This window comes from Geotrypetes seraphini, chromosome 2, assembly GCF_902459505.1.
Source record: "Geotrypetes seraphini chromosome 2, aGeoSer1.1, whole genome shotgun sequence".
Taxonomy (NCBI): Eukaryota; Metazoa; Chordata; class Amphibia; order Gymnophiona; family Dermophiidae; genus Geotrypetes; species Geotrypetes seraphini.
Window position 1 is genome coordinate 56,759,485 of NC_047085.1, and position 15,851 is coordinate 56,775,335.

General features: G+C 44.1%; 1 protein-coding gene across 2 annotated transcripts in view; it reads left to right on the forward strand.

Annotated features, from left to right (window-relative positions):
- The first annotated feature begins 8,804 nt into the window (after positions 1-8,804).
- TMEM74 (transmembrane protein 74) overlaps positions 8,805-15,851 on the forward strand; it is a 45,092-nt gene continuing 38,045 nt past the window's right edge. The window contains exon 1 of one of the 2 annotated variants that reach the window (XM_033929782.1): positions 8,805-8,951. The gene's annotated coding sequence lies outside the window, so the exon portion shown is untranslated. The remainder of the gene's footprint in view (positions 8,952-15,851) is intronic. The other variant, XM_033929783.1, reaches the window with a different exon arrangement.

The following is a 15,851-nucleotide window of genomic DNA, read 5'->3' on the forward strand; positions in this document are numbered from 1 at the left end:
TAAATTACAAGAAGGTTGGAATTGTGGAAGAATTAGTGCAATGCATGAATTCGGTTGTATTTTTGTGGTCAGATCCAAACCTAAGGTGAGTTGATATAAGACTGGTGCAGATTCAGAGATTTGTCTTCACTTTTTCTTTATTATAACATAAACTTTTATTTGTATATCAAGATACACAGTACAGTTGAATGTGATTAACAAAAATTATATTCTATAAATGCATTAGCATTTAGTGCACGCTAAATCAGCTAGCGCGCCTTAGTAAAAGACCCCCTAAGTAAAGACTATACATAAGCGATGAGGATACAAATACAAACAGCTTAGGAGCAAGACAAGATCAGCATCAGATACAATCACGGTAAATTAATACGAAGAAATACAGTTGAAGTTATAGATAGGGATTCCCAAATGCAAGCAGCAAAGGGGGGGGGCAAGTAAGTATTAGATGTATCTGTGCATAGAGCATTTATAATCATCTGGGGGGAAGAGCGAGTAATACTTGGCGAGAGCACAGGTTTTAGCGCTCTGCTAGAAACTTATTGAACAGGTAAGGTATGTTTTTAAGTTTTGCCTAAAATGCATGTATGATGAAGAATATGGAGAAATTCCTGGCTTAGGTGAGCTGCTTGGTAGGATAACAGTTTTGTGACCTAAGCATTTTTCAGCCTACTTTGCAGGGAGGGGTAGGAGAAAATGGAGTTGGAATGCAAAAGGCGGGCCAGGGAAGTAAACTCAAATACTTCCATCATGTAGTTTGGTAGGAAGCCATAGACAGCCTTATACATGAAGCAGCCCAGTTTGAATAATGAGCAGGCCTCGATCGGAGCCAGTTGCTTGTAGTCAGGTGTGACATGGTTGGTTTCCCTTATTTCAAAGATAAGGCGCACAGTTGTGTGCTGTATCGTTCAGAGTCTGTTGTGGTATTTCTGGGGGCATGAAAGATAGATGAGGTTGCAGTAGTCTAGCATGCTGAGCTTTCAGAACAGAAGACACCATAGTTGTGGCTGCATAACGTGCGGTTTTTCAGTGTGTGGAATTTTTGAAGAGCTATACTCCCGTACCTTGCCTTTTGGGGTTTTTTCCTGAGGCAGAAAACGAAACATAATCTGTGTGAGAACCCCTCAAATGTGATACATTTAAGATAAGGTGCATTTTTTTAAGTTTATTTTGATGTTTATGACTGAATGTTATTTTTTCAATTAAAATTCAAAATATGCAGGTCACTGAGGCTTTAATTGTGAGATAAACATCTCACAAGGTCTCCGGGTCTCTGAGCATATTTTAACACACTGATACAAAAGTTTATTTTTGTAGTTATAACAGTTCTCATGCTGTTGTACATTCTTGCACAACAAAGGTATTGATATATTAGATACTCGTCCACTTACCCTGCTATTGCTAAAATATACTTCTTCCCTTCAGTCTTATGAGAATCAGGGCTTGGCATAGGATTTAAAAGGGAAAGGCGTCAAAGTAAGAACGAATGGATCACAGTTTCCAGAATGCTGCAAAGCCTTTGCGATCTACAGTAGCTACTTGGGTTTCCATAGTCATCTTTCGATCTAGTGTCCCAGGATTTTAAAAGTGGACTGGAGTGGTAGGGTTTTACCCCTAATCATGATGTCTTCCTCATTCAGGTTTAAGGGGGTTGCAAGAAAGAACTTGGTTTTTCAGGGTTTAGTTTCAGTTTGTGTTTCATCATCTAGTCTTCCATTGTGTGGATAACCTCTTTGATTCGTTCTGTAGTGCGGTGCCCGTGTTCTACCACTCTATCTCACAACTACCTGCAGTGGTGCTACCTATGGCCCATCCCGCTACAATAGCAACTAGGTTCCATGATAGAATCCTCTATAATAAAACCCTATGCACGCATGCGCATTTAGGATTTTGTGTTCCCTGCCACCGTGGTCTCTGTTTCCGTGCCAAATTCAATTTTCAAACACCGAGGCAGGGAACACACCGGCAACTCCCCCCTCCCGCCCTCACTCACCAATCGCTGCCGCCGCCGCTCCTCCTCGTCAAAGCAGCCTGCTGCGGAATAACAGCCGGTTGTAGCGAACCTTGCAGACCGCTCTCCACCACGGTAGGGAACGTGCTACCGAGGTGGAGAGCGGCCTGCGAGGTTCGCTACAGCCGGCTGCGATCCTCAGGCTGCTTTGAAGAGGAGCAGGCCAGAAGACACCAGGAAGCCGGGATGGAGGGAGGGTAAGAACGGGAACAATACAGGAAGGCAGGGAGCCAGGGCGAGAGGGAAAGGGGGCTGCTTTGGGGGAGGGGTGTGCTGGGGGCAGACAGCAATCATGCTTTGCTCTGGGAGGGGGAGAACAGAAGGGGGCCACGGAGCAGGCAGGCATGGCACAACAGGGGACCAGGGGAAGAGGGAAAGGGGAATGACAGACAGACAGGGGGCTAGGGAGAGACACAGACAGAAAGAATGACAGAGGGCCAGAGAGACAGACAGACAGACAAACAGCGGCCAAGGAGAGAGAGACAAATAAAAAAAGACAGACAGCGGCCAAGGAGAGAGAAAGAAATAAAGAAAGACAGAAACACACATCTATTCTAGCACCCGTTAATGTAACGGACCTAAAGACTAGTACTAGTATAACCCATTATCAGTGCACCTAACAAGCTCCTACAATTACATCAGCTTTAGAACTGGTGTAAGCGTGGGTGCTTAAATGTGGCAGGGATACAGTATTCTAGAAGGTATATACATAAGTGGGAGCACCATCCATGTCCAGCCCTTGCTTCATCTCTATGTCCTCCTTGCAAAAATACACTGTGTAATCAAAGTGTTATTCTAAGAATACCTGTTTAGCCACCAAGCTAACATTTATGTGTGTGTACACAACCACATAAGTATAAGGTTTAGGATTCAAGACATTTGCATGCACAAGGGGTATGTAGAAGCAGGGGCCTTGATTAAAGAATCGCCTTTCAAACATAAACCACTGTTGATAATGTGCCTAATCTTCAGTACATACAGTATGCACTTTGGGTGAATTAGAGAACATCATTGGACTTCCCAGTTGAAAATTGACCCAATTGCCTTTAGAATGAGTAATTCTAAACTAAAGATTTTGAACTTTATGATAAGACGTGTCATCAAATGATGTAAATAAGTGAAAACGTTAATACAAAAATGATGGAATTTGTTGCACATTGTACATGCAAAACCTACACTGGGAAATCTCTGTCCTTGTCCTTTTCTGGCTCAGTTGTATTATGCATATCATGTATTTAGCAGGACAAATTTAGCCAGTTTGATGGAAGGCAAAATTTTATCCAGTTAGATTTAACCAACTACCAAATTTAGGGCTCCTTTTATTAAGCAGTATAAGAGTGTTAGGTAATTAAGTGTGCGCTGAGATGGCCAAATCTGTACGAACATTTGATATTTTAATTATTTTTTTTTAAATATGTGGAGGTGCATAATAATAAAAAAAAAAATCTAAGTCCCCTTTTGACCTAAGGCTCTAAACACTGAAAGTAGAAGCAGGGAAAATGTCCATTCTCAAAAAAAAACATCCAAAATGAGGTGTTTTTTTTTAGAATGACCTACCTCTACGTTCAGCTGTTTAAACGCCCAGACCACCACTACGTCTACACTTACAGCACATTAGCAACCAAAAAACAGCCTAAGTTCCAAACGCCCAAAACAAGACCTTTTAGGCAAAGGAGGGGCCAGTCCTACCCCCGGTAACCTCCCTAAGATATGGGCAAGAGGGAGCCTAACCCCTCCTGCCCAAAACGCACCCCCCCCACGGCCACTCCCCCTAACCCCCGATTGGCCCCCCCTCGCCCCTCATTGTCACCCCCTCACCCCTCTCACCCCTGACACTGACACCCCCCTTACTTACAATTAGTTGGATGGACAGATAAGTCCCAAGCCCATCTGCCCTGCAGGCCCATCATTGCCCGAATGGCAGGCCTTAGGGCCTGATTGAGCCAGGCGCCTAAGGCCCCCCCCCCCCCCACAAGAGGGGCCTTAGGCACCTGGGCCAACCGGAATTGGCAGAGTTGCCTTAGGCCCTTCCTGTAGGCAAGGCCTTAGGCACATGGACTGGGTTGGCCCCATGTGTCTAATGCCCCACCCACAGGAAGGGCCTAAGGCAACTGGGCCAATTCCAGTTGGCTCAGGTGTCTAAGGCCCCTCCTGTGGGCGGGGCCTTAGGTGCCTGGTCCAATCAGGCCCTAGGGCCTGCCATTCGGGTGATGGCGGGCTTGCCGGGCAGACGGGCTCGGGACCCGTCCATCCGTCCAACTAATTGTAAGTAAGGGGGGGTGTCTGGGGTAAGGGGGGGGTGAGAGAATGAGGGGGGTGTTGTGGGGTCGCAGGTTCGGGGGATGATCAGAGGTTTGGGGGGCCGATCGCGGGTTCGGGGGGTTATTGTGGGGAGGTGCGTCATGGGCAGGAGAGGTTGGGCTCCCTCCTGCCCGTATCTTAGGGGGCATTGCAGGAGGGTTGAGCAGGAGGGGTTGGGCTCATTCCTGCCTGTATTGGTTCGGGGAGGGGATCATGGCAAGAGAGATTGGCTATCTCTCCTGTCGCGATAGCGATCCCCCGAAGTGCCGCAAACCGTGGCACTGGGGTGAGGATTGCGGCAGGGGAGATGAGGCATCTCTCCTGCTGCAATAGTTGCGGTGGGGGGTGGACAGGTTGCTGGGGCCGCTGAGCTGATCGCAGCAGCCGCGATCAGCTCAGCGGCCCCTTTTCGGAACTTATACCTGTTTTGGCTTGGTCAAAGTCAAAACGTTTAAGTTCCGACTAGGTAACCTGTTCAAGGTTTTGATTATATTTGCTTTACGACTAGGTCCAGGTCGGCCCACCTTCTGCCCTTTCCCCTCCTCTAAAAGCGCCTCTTTTTGCTCTAGGCGTTTAGAGGCAGGAGAAAGGCCTAAGCTGGTTTTAGATACATTTAGGTACTTGGACGATCTGGCTTTTTGGGCTTTTTAAAAAAATTTTGATTATGAGCTCCATTGTGTATTGTGCAATTAAAGCATTCTTTTGGGACAAAAAATATTCTACACCAAAGACAGTGGTTAGGGGATCAAAGCAGGTCATTGACTGCTTCAAACTAGAGAGTTGCGCGGGGACAGAAATCCCACCCACCCCCGCCCGTCTCCACCAGGATCCTCTCCGTCCCCACCCGTCCCCGCCAGGATACTCTCCGTCCTCACCCGTCCCCATCAGGATCCTCTCCGTCCCCACCCATCCCCATAAAAAGCAGCAATTACTTCTGACAGGATCATCAATTCCACAGTTTCTTTTTTGTTTGCGCTGCTGTTTACCTTGTGGAATCTCTTTGGTGGAACCTTTTTTTGTTTTCTGTTCAGGTAATTAACTTATAAACCCCCTCTTTTACTAAGACTGATGTGTCCATTATATTATATGGATGAACCCTGCTTCCAAAGCCTTCCATCCCCGTGGGAGTCCCGTTGGCTAGAAGGGGGGTCCCGTTGGATTCCCGCGATCCCCATTCCCCTGCAGACCTCTACTTCAAACATCAGTTTAGCACTGGGGGGAGGGGAAGGAAGGGAACATAGGGGTCCTTTTATTAAGGCGTGCTAATCGATTTAGCACATGCTAACTGATTAGCATTAGCATTTAGCGTGTGCTAATCTTTAGTGTGCGCTAAATTGATTAGTGCGTGCTAAATCGGTTAGCGCGCCTTAATAAAAGGACGCTATAGTAACATATATAGTAACATGGTGGAAGACAGCAGTTCATCAGGTCTGCCCAACAAGATAAAACTCATAGCATAAGGTATGATGCGATGCTACATATGCATATCTGAACTTAATTTGTCCTTGCCTTCTTTTGGGGCATAGACCGTAGAAGTCTGTCCAAGACTGGGCTTGTTCTCTAACTACTGAAGCTTTCGGCAAAGCCCCACTTCAGCCCATCCAAATCTGTCCAGCTATGATCAGGGCACACATTGTAGCTCAATATCTCTCAAATATTTTTTTAGTTCCGGCACACTAAATGGAGCAAATGTTTTTTTGTGGCACATGATACAGTAAAACCTTGGTTTGCGAGCATAATTTGTTCCAGAAGCATGCTTGTAATGCAAAGCACTCGTTTATCAAAGCGAATTTCTCCATATGAAATAATAGAAACTCAGATGATTCGTTCCACAACCCAAAAACTTTAATACAAAATACTATACGTATTTGTATTGCAAGACCTCGCACATTTAGAACAGTCCCTACACTCCTGCAGCATCAGAGAGAGAAGAACCATCGGCTCAGTTGTGATGATGTGACATGTGTATACTGCATGTACTCGTATTGCAAGACTTTGCTCGTTTAGAACAGTCACTACACACTTGCAGTGTCAGAGAGAGAAGAACCATTGGCTCTGTTGTTATATGTGTATACTCTAAGTACTTGTATTGCAAGACATTGCTTGTATATCAAGTTAAAATTTAATAAAATGTTTTGCTTGTCTTGCAAAACACTTGCAAACCAAATTACTTGCAATCCAAGGTTTTACTGTAATTGAAATTATAAAATTGCAAAACCAACAAAAAATTAAATTTGAGTTATTTATTTAAAATTCTTTATTTACAGTTATTTATTTAAAGTTCTTTAAGCTATGTAACAATGGTGAAATCGAAGCAGATAGAATAGAACTGCTAATCAATGTGATAGATGTGCTTGTTTTTGAGTGCAAATTAACTCACAACGCAACTCGATAGTTGATACGCAAACACGCATTTCATCATCCACCATCTGCAATCGTTCTCTTTTTTCTCGATTTAATTCTATCAGAGCTGAAAATCCAAGTTTGCAAAGATAAGAAGATTCAAACATCAACAAAGCTTTGAATGGTTTGTTGCTCAAGTTAGTATAGCTACTGCATGAAAAAATAAAAGTAAAATTACTTGCCGTTAATTTTCACAGACCGATCGTTTCAAAGAATGATGCTTGTCTGGGCAGTTGTATCTTTACGCACACAGACACTCATAACACTGACAGACTCTTGTCTATGCGACATACATGTCATCTATTCTAGTGTATACTTATGAAGGAAATTTTTAAAAATAAAGTAAAATTCTGGAATCTCTCATGGCACACCCAGAATCTCTTCGGGGCACACCACTCTGCCGGGGCACACACGTAGCACACAGTTTGAGAGACACTGCTGTAGCTGGACAGATTTGGATGGATTGGAGTTATATTGGCAGTGGAGGACAATACAGCATTAGTACACTTCTCCCTCTGTATTCGCTGTGATAGGGGATTAACAGACTCGTGAATACAGAAAAACTGTGAAAAACTTTTTCATATCAAAAACCTTTGTGAATATGGTGAAACCACAAATAACATGGTGGGAGACTTGGCCTGTTCCCTAAGGAGAGGCAAAGCACGGTGAAGAAAGTGCTGGGAATCAGCGATTTTCTCTGTAAACGCTTGGAATCAGTAATTTCTCTATGCAAGCTGACGTAATTTGGGGGGAGGAGCCAGCAAGCTAAAAATTGTGAATAATCGAAATCGCGGTTGCTGAAACCGCGAATACAGAGGGAGAAGTGTATCTTCAACACTGAGGAAGGGGCATTGGAGGAAGGCAGCAGAGGATTCTAATCACAGTTCAGAGAACATCATATATAGTTGAGCCGCAGAGCTGTGGGAATGAGAACTGCCCTCAACAATAAGATAAGTCAATTTTGCTTGAGTTTTTAATAAAAGTACAGACTGAACTGTGATACAAAAGTGATCTGAAGTTAACTATATCCAGATTAAAAATTTAAAGTATATGACAAACAAGATCCATTCTGACATTGGACGGGGATCTGAGCCTTTTTTCCTACTGGTAAAAATAAGGAACCATTGTGGTATATGATTTAACAGTGGAACATAAATAAAAATAGAAGTGGGAAGGTTATATTGGATCTGAAGGGGCACTGTCCCCCAACACTTATGGCTCCTTTTACTAAGCTGCGATAGCGGTTTTAGTGCATGCTTAGCATGCGCAGAATTGCCGTACGCGCTAGACGCCAATGCCAGCATTGAGCTGGCGCTAGTTTTTACATGTAGCGCGGGGGGGGGGGGGGGGGGGTAGAGCGCGCTAAAAACGCTAGCGCACTTTCAAAGGAGCCCTTACTTTCCAAGACAGTTTACTTTCCATAAGCACTTTTTTGGAGTCCTGAGTGTTTCTGTAGTCCTGTCTTCTCACCCTTCCACCTGGAAAAATCTGGGAACTTGAAAGAGATTTGGGGGTCATAGCTGACAGTTTACCATCCATGTCACTAGCAGCCAGCTATAAAGCAACGGAAGATTTTGGAGTTATGGAACCCTTGCATGTGGAGTTCAAGAGCCCTTGTGTGTCACAGCCCCTACAGCCATGCAGGCAGTGGTCCTATATACATTAGATCTATACTTGCCTTCTAAGAATGAGCTATAGTTAATGAGATGCAACTCTCTTTGCTTGCACTTGAAGAGACAGGTGGTGCAAAGCAGATGGCTCAGTTTTAAAGAAATCTTTAAGCCAACAGACATTTCTCCTCATTAAAATGGAAATGTCCAAAAGCTATATTTTGTATTTCCATCTCTGTCATCTTTATCAGAAAAGTTAAATTTTTCAACGTTCCCTCAGAAGAAATGTAAGGATGTTTACTCGATTGCAAAGATTAAAAAAAAAAGAAAAAAAGATTTTAGTCTTAACTTGTCTGGCCCTTCGCAAAATGCTAACGCCTAATGAGCCGAGGAATTCTCATTGTCCAAGGCTAGAAACTGAGGGGAATCGATTTCAGTTGTGCTTCTGTCTTCCTGACAACAGAAAGCCCAGCCCCTCTCACTGACGAAACACTACAACTCCCAGGATGAAGCGCTCCCTGCCCCGCCCAGCCAGGACTGAGGACTCGGCAAGGTCTACAAGTGCTTTGGCTTTTCTCTGACTTTCAGGTTGCAGACCGGCCCCGTCATCTGCTGAATGAAGGCAAAGGGTACGTATTTGTGGGAAACCCTCGCGCTGAAAAGGCTTAGCAATGTACGCGGTGAGAGGAGAACGTGAGCACGGCATGAATATTATCTTTTCTGTTATCATGTGCAGTAGTGGCAGAAAAATAGTCCTAAATGTAGGCAAACGTGCGAAGATTTTTGTCGCTGCAGAAATGCGTAAATCAGTACGAAATATTGGTTAAATATATCATATGTAGGGGGGAAATCTGTTTGCAAAAACCCCTTTCTGCTTTAGAGCAGTGCCGTATTTGTGCGTGGTTTTTTTTTTTTTTTTTTTTAAACTTGCGAGCGAACATGTGCTTGATCGAAAGCAGAAATCGCCTGCAAGTTTCTGTTTTTTTTTTAAATTAATTGCTTGGGAAAAGTGCATGCGGATGTCTTTGGGCGGTAATTTAATTAGAAATGCTCTTAATCAAACCTGCAGTCTACTGATACAGAACTGCTTTCTCCCCTCCCCCTCCCCCTCCCCTCCCTAGGATTATCCCGTTTCCATAGACAATGCAGGGCTCATCCACTTTAGAAATGGTTCCTTTTCCTGAATGAAATGTGCATCTGAGTCCAATCTTATTTGTGACAGGAAGCAATGAACTGTCCTCCTCCTCCTCCCCCCCCCCCTCTAGGATAATGACTGTTATTGCAGGTGATGACCACCCTGTTTTACTTATGATGAGACCCACGTTTCTTTAGAAGAGGCTTGCAGATTTAAGGGCTTGATCAAACCAATTAGATTTGTTCTGATGAATAATCACAGACGTCCTGATTGCAATGGACTGTGTTTTCTTTGTGTTTGCACTTGCAACCTGCTGCTCCAGGGCTTCCTTATCATGCAGTAGACAGAGTAAGGAGCGGTATATGAGAACATATTCTGCTTCCCAGAAGCAGGAAATCATTGATAAAGTCAGCGGGTGAAAGAATTTAGCACTTTAAATAGGGGGGGAAATAATAATAACAATAATTTTATTCTTATATAGGGCCATACCGAAAAAGTTCTAGGCGCTTCACAACAAGCTAATACATGGGATATAGATAAAATACAAATTAGAATAATGGACTTGCATTTACAATATCATGCAGAAAATACTGGCATGGCAGGGAAAGAAGTAATACTTAGAACATATGTTGAATATAAGGAACTTGATTGAAAAAAAATGAAGCAGCATGCATTAAGATACCAGCCTTTCTGAAAATGCCATGAAGCATATCGCTTTCCCTAGCATTTGCCCCCGCGCTTGCCCTTCCCTTGGCTGATGAGTTGCCTTTGGTTTCATGTTTATTGCCTTTACTTTCTCTTACAAATTCTCCATCCCAAGGGCCATAGTTAAGTGCAGGGGCTCAGCTGCTCTATGTCGGTAAAGGGAAGCAAGCTCATGAATAACTTTTATGAAGGCAGATATTTTTTTCCCCTAACAGGTTACAGTCCTGAATATGGCATCTGTAGCAATTCAGAGATAATGAACAACAAAAAAAAAAGAGATGCTATCTCCTGCTGTTAAAACATAGCTGAAACTGGAGATGCAGTAAATCCAGACCCTTCCTACAGAGCCATTTGGAAGCAGAGGCAAACTTTAAAACATTAAGAGTATGGCAATAATATGAAGAACTCTCTTTTCTGAGCCCAAAGACTCCTCCAGAAAGCAGGTTATGAGCATATTCTGCATTCACTACTTTTTATTTATTATTTTAGTATGTATAGAAACATAGAAGATGACGGCAGATAAGTGCTATAGCCCATCAGGTCTGCCCACTCTACTGACCCACCCCCAAGTCTACTATCCTAGGGATCCCACTACCTGGTGACAGGTTCCCTTGGCTTAACCCTCTAAGGGATCCCACATGGGCATCCCATTTGCTCTTAAATTCTTGCACGCTGTTTGCCTCGATCACCTGCACCGGGAGCTCGTTCCAAGGATCAACCACTCTCTTGGTGAAGAAATATTTCCTGGTGTGAAATTTCCCGCCCCTGAGTTTGAGCGGATGCCCTCTTGTGGCTGAGGGTCCTTTGAGAAAGAGAATCTCTTCTTCCATCTCGATACGGCCGGTAATATACTTAAACGTCTCGATCATGTCTCCCCTCTCCCTACGTTCCTCGAGTGAGTACAGCCGCAAATTTTTCAGCCTTTCCTCGTACGATAGATCCTTGAGCCCCGAGACCATCCCGGTGGCCATCCGTTGCACCGACTCTACTCTCATCACATCTTTTCGGTAGTGTGGCCTCCAGAATTGCACACAGTATTCCAAATGAGTTATTATGAGTATACCATAATACCACTTATAGCCCACGTGGTTTACATTCAGGTACTCAAGCATTTTTTCCCTATCCGTCCCAGTGGGCTCATACTCTTATCTAATGTACCTGGGCAGTGGGGGATTAAGCGACTTCCCCAAGGTCACAAGGAGCAGCATGGGATTTGAACCCACAGGGTGCTCAGGCTGTAGCTCCAACCGCTGTGCCACACACTCCTTTTACTAAGGAAGGACTAGATCAATGATCTCAAACTCGCGGCCCGCCAGGTACTATTTTGAGGCCCTCGGTATGTTTATCATAATGACGGAAGTAAAATAAAACAGTTTCTTGATCATATGTCTCTAGCTATAAATGACAATATTATTATTAAGACTTAGCCAATAGGAAAGATTTATCTATATACAGTGGTGCCTCGCATAACGAACCCCTCGCACAGCGAACGCTGCACACAACGAACTTCATGTCTTGATTCATACAACGAACTTCGTTTCACACAACGAAGTCGCCCGAGCTGCCGATGTATTGCATCCTTCCGCGCAGGCACTGCAGGCAGTCGTTAGTCACTGCGCTTAACTGCCCTCTCTCACAGCCCTTCGCCTGGCTCCCTGTGCAGTGGCGGACCGTCGGCTCGCCTCCTTTTATGGAGGGGCCCGGCGCCTACTGCTGATGCGTTGGGGGGGGCGGAGCTACTCTCGCCGCTTCCCCGATGCTAGAAAAAAAAAGAAAAAAGAAAAGTTAAGTTCCAGTTTTTGCCGCTGAGACTCTGCCCTCTCTCACTGTATACAGTCGTCCTTTTAAGATAAACTCAATATTTTTTATATATCATGGCTTCTAAAAAAAGCAGGAAGGTGATTTCTGTTGAAATGAAACGGGAAATAATTAGAAGGAGTGAATGTGGGGTAAAACAGTGTGACCTCGTCAAAGAGTTTGGCCTCAGCAAGACCACCATTTTCACCATTTTGACAAATTTATCTTTTTTTATGTCATCTTAGCATATTTTATGCTGCAGAACGAATAATTTTTTTTAACATGTATTGTTATGGGAAAACGCGTTTCACATAACGAACTTTTCGCATAACAAACTTGCTCCTGGAACGAATTAAGTTCGTTGTGTGAGGCACCACTGTTATATAAAATCGGAGGTATGTATGTGTGTATGTACCGCGATCACGCAAAAACGGCTTGACCGATTTGAACGAAACTTGGTATGCAGATCCCTCACTACCTGGGGTGATATGTTCTGGGGGTCTCGCGGCCCACCTGCACACGTGGGCGGAGCTACAAACAGAACATCAGATTTCACCCATTCATGTCAATGGAAAAAATGTAAAAAGCTGCCATTCTCACAGTAATTCCAACTATAACACACTACCTGGGGTGATATGTTCTGGGGGTCTCGCGGCCCACCTGCACACGTGGGCGGAGCTACAAACAGAACATCAGATTTCACCCATTCATGTCTGCCTTTCTCACAGTAATTCAAAAACGGCTTGACCGATTTGAACGAATCTTGGTATGCAGATCCCTCACTACCTGGGGTGATATGTTCTGGGGGTCTTGCGGTCCACCTGCACACGTGGGCGGAGCTACACACAGAACATCAGATTTCACCCATTCATGTCAATGGAAAAAATGTAAAAAGCTGCCATTCTCACAGTAATTCCAACTATAACACACTACCTGGGGTGATATGTTCTGGGGGTCTCGCGGCCCACCTGCACACGTGGGCGGAGCTACAAACAGAACATCAGATTTCACCCATTCATGTCTGCCTTTCTCACAGTAATTCAAAAACGGCTTGACCGATTTGAACGAATCTTGGTATGCAGATCCCTCACTACCTGGGGTGATATGTTCTGGGGGTCTCGCGGTCCACCTGCACACGTGGGCGGAGCTACAAACAGAAAATCAGATTTCACCCATTCATGTCAATTGAAAAAATGTAAACAGCTGCCATTCTCACAGTAATTCAAAAACGGCTTGACCGATTTGAACGAAACTTGGTATGCAGATCCCTCACTACCTGGGGTGATATGTTCTGGGGGTCTCGCGGCCCACCTGCACACGTGGGCGGAGCTACAAACAGAAAATCAGATTCACCCATTCATGTCAATGGAAAAAATGTAAAAAGCTGCCATTCTCACAGTAATTCAAAAACGGCTTGACCGATTTGAACGAAACTTGGTATGCAGATCCCTCACTACCTGGGGTGATATGTTCTGGGGGTCTTGCGGCCCACCTGCACACATGGGCGGAGCTACAAACAGAAAATCAGATTTCACCCATTCATGTCAATGGAAAAAATGTAAAAAGCTGCCATTCTCACAGTAATTCCAACTATAAAACACTTTCTATGACACTATAACCACTAGGGACATCGTTTCTATTCTACCACGGACACCATACTTATAGAGTTTGTATGTTCTAACTGTGTTTGTAACTGTTTCCTTCATGCACCCCAGTTCATAATGTTATTACATTACATGAGTACTCACATATGCTGAACTAGGAACACAGGTTCCATTCTGAACCGGGAAAAAACTGCATGGAGTTTCTTTTCAACCTGAGTTTCCACATATTGAGTTGTTTAAATCAATACTGAAACTTTTGGATGCCACTTATTCCAACAGATCTTCCTTTTCAGTTTAAGAGATTGCAAATTCCAGTGAGACTTGCATTCTCTATCACAATCAACAAATCACAGGGACAGACTATTACATACTGTGGAGTGGATTTAAGATCCCCCTGTTTTTCCCATGGACAACTCTATGTTGCTTGCTCAAGGGTGGGTTCACCCAAGAATTTATATGTTCTTGCTCCTGGAGGTGAAACTAAAAATGTTGTTTATAATCAAGTTTTGCGTTAGTTGTATTGTATTCATTTTGTCAAATATTTCACATTATAATTTGAATATTGTACTTTTTATAAAGCTGTAAAAAAATAATTTCATTCACCACTATAAAGTATCTTTATTTGAATCCATTTACAGTGTTATTGCTATAATTAAATACCCGTGCAACGCCGGGGCATCAGCTAGTAAACTATAAAGAGTTTTACCTCATACAAAATTGTCATTTCTTTAATAAGACATTAACTATTTTTTTCTGAGGCCCTCCAAGTACCTACAAATCCAAAATGTGGCCCTGCAAAAGGTTTGAGTTTGAGACCACTGGACTAGATTATTTATTTATGTTCCACATATCCTACAAATCTCTGCGGATAACAAATTATTCAGGTACTTAAGTATTTTTCCCTAACTGTCCCGATGGGCTCCCACTCTATCTAAAGTACCTTGGGGAATGGGGATTAAGTGACTTGCCCAGGGTCGCAAGGAGCAGTGTGGGATTCGAACCCACAACCTCAGGGTGCCAAGGGTGTAACTCTAACCACTACACCAGATGTTTGTATATTGACGTTTACCGCATTTCCCTGTGGGCTGCAAAATGGTTTACCACAGATAAAAATTTGCAAGTAATAATGTACACAAATAGTGACATACAGTGACATTTTATCACCCAGACTGTACAAGCTAAAGCAACAACATTGCTTTAAGAATGATTCATTAATGCATCAAACAATTGTTAGAAATTGCAGGTAAATAAATAATGCAGTTCAGATTTGTAGAAGTAAGTGGAAAAAGTAATACAATTAAATAGTAAGAGTTCCTTCATTTCATCCCTTGCATTGTTTTTCATGCTATCATTTAGTACATACTCATAGTACCAAAGACACAAACCACCCCGGGTATGTGTTCTCATCTCCAGGAGCCTTCCTGCTAATGGTAAATGGCAGTTTGTAGATAAGAGCTAAGCTAAAGCAGGAAGGCATTAGTGATTCATCTACCAGCCCTGCCTGTGCAAGGCTTTGGGGACAGAACTCAATAGATGCTTAGCAGTTTCACAAGTGCCTACCTGCCTAATTTCTGAAAAACTGAACGAAAAACAGAAAGTGGATAATTTCATACTAAGGTGCATAGAATAGATAGAGCAGAGAAATCAGAACTGAGATAGTCTCTGCTTGCCCTGGATCGGTAGCAAGGAATGTTACTACTCTTTGGGTTTTGATCAGGTACTAGTGACCTGGATTGGCTACCGTGAGAAAGGGCTACTGGGCTTGATTGACCATTGATCTGACCCAGTATGGCTGTTCTTATGTTCTTACCTGAGCCAAGTATAGGACAATTAAGCCATTGTGACATCACTGATGAGGTTGGCCCTGAGGCACTGTTGACTGAGGCATTATGACATCACAATTAGAGCTCTGGAATAGAGGTCTGCACGGGAACGGGGATCGCGGGGATCCCGCGGGTCCCGCGGGGATCCCGCGGGTTCCCCCCCTGGCCCACGGGACTCCCACGGGGACGCCCCCTGGCCCACGGGACTCCCACGGGGATGCCCCCCTGACCCACGGGACTCCCACGGGGACGCCCCCTTGCCCACGGGACTCCCACGGGGATGAAAACAACCTACCTAAATTCTGGCGATGCAAGTCTGGCGTCGCGTCGGGAAAAAGGAAGTTGAAACAAGCGGGACTCGCAGAGGGTAGGCCCCGACGCCAGAAGCTTGTGTCGATCGTTGCTGCTAAGTTGCCGAAGAGAGCCGCAGGTAGAAGGGAGAGGGAGATAGGAAGGCTGTAGAAG